Here is a 3,746-nt window from a genome sequence, read left to right as displayed (position 1 = left end):
TTACCCCAATGAACTCCTCTGAAAATCCCTCTTGAAAAGTGTTCCCCAAGCTTCTTCCCATTTTGAAAAAGATGAAAAACGGCTAAATTTCGCGAAGGCAAGAATTTATATGTTCTGCCCAGCGATTTTCGCATTTGTGGCCTTGGGACCGCATATGCAGCCCCGCTTTTGCGGAGCGAAGGTCGCACATGCGACATTTCATTTAATGGCCAGGTTCCGCATCTGCGACTCCCAATCTGCAGATGCGGTACCGCTTCTGCAAAGTTACCAACGCTTCTGCGGTTCCTGAAGAAATTCAAAAATCCCACTTATGCAACTACTAATCCGCTTCTACGGCGCCGCACCTGCGGAAGCCAAACTGCAGGTGCGGTTATGACAGAACCAGTAGCTGAAGCTGCAACTCTAAGTCTAAAATCTTTTCGTCAACCATCCGAATTTATCCCGAGGCCTCAGGAACCTCAACCAAAGGCACCAACAAGTCACAAACTACTATCCAAACTTGTACCAATCCTTAGAACACCTAAAACAACATCGAAACCTCGAATTAACCATGGATTCAAGCCTAAAAACTCCAAAATTCTCAAAATACAGTTTTGATCAAAAAGTCTATCAAACCTCGCCCGAATCCTGAAATTTTGCACACAGGTCACATTCAACACTACGGAGCTACTCCAACTTTCGGAATTCCATTCTGACCCTTGGATCAAAATCTTACTATCGGGCCGGAAACTTCAAAAATTTAACTTCCGGCATTTCAAGCCTAAATTGCTACTGACCTTCAAAACATAATCCGAACACGCTCCTAAACCCAAAATCACCCAACGGAGCTAACAGAACCATCAAATTTCCATTCCGAGACCGTCTTCACATTGTTCTGACTACGGTCAACTTTCCAACACTTAAGCTCTCATTTAGGGACCAAGTGTCCTAAAACTCTCCGAAACTCGAAATCGAACAAACTGGCAAATCAAAATATACTGATGCAATATTCTTTGACCTCAGCTTTCTAACCTGCCTGTCCAATATTGCCACTGGCTCCTCAACATAGGATAGATCCTTGTCCAACTGGACTGAACTGATATTCAACACGTGCGATGGATCACCGTGATACCTCTAGAGCATTGAAACATGAAATACCGGATGAACTCCTGCCAGGCTGGGAGGTAAAACAACCTCCCCAACAAGCCTCAATATCTCAAAAGGGCCAATAAATCTTAGACTCAACTTTCCTTTCTTCCCAAATCTCATGACGCCCTTCATAGGCGAAACCTGAAGCAGAACCCGCTCTCCAACCATATAGGAAACATCACGAACCTTTCGGTCCGCGTAACTTTTCTATAGGGACTGGGCTGTGCGGAGTCTATCCTGAATAACCTTAACCTTCTCCAAAGCATCCTGAACTAAGTCTGTGCCCAATAATCTGGCCTCACCAGTCTCAAACCAACCCACCAGGGACATACACCATCTCCCATATAAAGCCTCATACGGTGCCATCTGAATGCTGGACTAATAGCTGTTGTTATAAGAAAACTCCGCCAATGGCAAGAACTGATCCCAAGACCCTCCAAACTCAATCACACACGCACAGAGCATATCCTCAAGAATCTGAATAGTGCGCTCGGACTGTCCGTCCGTCTGAGAGTGAAATGATGTATTCAACTCCACCCGAGTACCCAACTCATGCTGGCCCTCCAGAACCGTGATGTGAACTAAGTACCTCTATATGAAATGATGGACACTGGAATACCATGCAGACGAACAATCTCCCAGATATAAATCTCTACCAACTGCTCCAAGGAATAAGTAGTACACATAGGAATAAAGTGAGCGGACTTGGTCAGCCGATCCATAATCACCCAAATAGCATCGAACTTTCTCAAAGTACGTGGGAGCCCAACTGCAAAGTCCATGGTGATCCTCTCCCACTTCCACTCTGGAATCTCTATCTGCTGAAGTAGCCCACCCGGTCTCTGGTGCTCATACTTCACCTGCTGACAGTTGAGACACCTAGCTACGAATCCAACTATATCTTTTTTCATCCGCATCCACCTATAGTGCTGTCTCAAATCTTGATACATCTTCGCGGCACCCGGATGAATGGAATACCACGAGCTATGGGCCTCCTACAGAATCAACTCCCGAAGCCCATCAACATTGGGTACACAAATCCGACCCTGCATCCTCAATACTCTATCATCACCAATAGTCACAGCTCTGGCATCACCGTGCTGAACCTTGTCCTTGAGGACAAGCAAATGAGGGTCATCATACGGCCGCTCCCTAATACGATCAAATAAGGAAGACCGAGAAACCACACAAGCTAGAACCTGACTAGGCTCCGAAAGATCCAATCTCACAAACTGGCTGGCTAAGGCCTGAACATCCATCGCCATAGGCCTCTTCGATGTTCGTAAATAAGCCAAACTCCCCAAACTCTCCGCCCGGCGACTCAAAGCATCGGCCACCACATTGGCCTTGCCCGAGTGATACAAAATAGTGATGTCATAGTCCTTTAGCAACTCTAACCACCTCCTATGGAGCAAATTTAGATCCTTTTGCTTGAACAGGTGCTGCAAGCTCTGATGGTCAGCATAAATCTCATAGGGAACCCCGTATAAATAATGGCGCCAGATCTTCAGGGCATGAACAATGGCAGCTAACTCAAGGTCGTGAACAAGGTAGTTCTTCTCATGTATCTTTAACTGTCTAGACGCGTAGGCAATCACCCTATCGTCCTGCATCAACATCGCTCCGAGGACAACCCTCGAGGCATCATAATAAACCATATAAGACCCCGAACCTGTAGGCAGTATCAAAATTGGGGTTGTGGTCAAAGCTGCCTTAAGCTTCTAAAAGCTCGCCTCACACTCCTCCGTCCACTGGAACAGAGCACTCTTCTGGGTCAACCTGGTCATAAGGGCCACAATCGGTGAAAACCCCTCCACAAAACGATGGTAGTAGCCTGCCAAACCAAGGAAACTGCAGATTTTGTTAGCTGATGATGGTCTGGGCCAACTCTACACGACCTCTATCTTCTTCGGATCCACCTGAATACCCTCACTCAATACCACGTGGCCTAAGAATGCCACTGAATCCAACCAAAAATCATATTTTGGGAACTTAGCATATAAATTCTTCTCTCTCAGAGTTTGAAGCACATTCCTCAGGTGCTGCTCATGATCTTCCCGACTCCGGGAATACACCATAATATCATCAATAAAAACAATGACGAACGAGTCAAGATACGGCCGGAACACACTGTGGATTAAATGCATAAAGGCTGCTGGGGTATTGGTCAGCCCAAATGACATAACAAGGAACTCGTAATGACCATACCGAGTCCTGGAAGCAGTCTTCGGGATATCTGGCTCCCAAATCTTCAACTGATGGTAACCTGAGCGCAAATCAATCTTAGAAAACACTCGTGCGCCCTGAAGCTGGTCAAACAGATCATCAATACGAGGCAAAGGTTAACGATTCTTAACTATAACTTTGTTCAACAAGCGATAATCAATACACATACGCATAGAACCATCATTTTTCTTCACGAACAAGACATGAGCACCCCCAAGGTGATACACTGGGCCGAATAAAACCCTTATCAAGCAATTCCTATAACTGATCTTTCAATTCCTTCAACTCAGGAGGAGCCATACAATACAGAGGAATAGAAATGGGATGAGTGCCCGACAATAAATCAATGCCAAAATCAATATCTCTATCAGGCGGCATGCCCGGAAGATCAG

This window comes from Nicotiana sylvestris, chromosome 8 (genome assembly GCF_000393655.2).
Source record: "Nicotiana sylvestris chromosome 8, ASM39365v2, whole genome shotgun sequence".
NCBI lineage: Eukaryota > Viridiplantae > Streptophyta > Magnoliopsida > Solanales > Solanaceae > Nicotiana > Nicotiana sylvestris.
The sequence above is the reverse complement of the archived record's forward strand: the minus strand, read 5'-3'. Positions refer to the sequence as shown.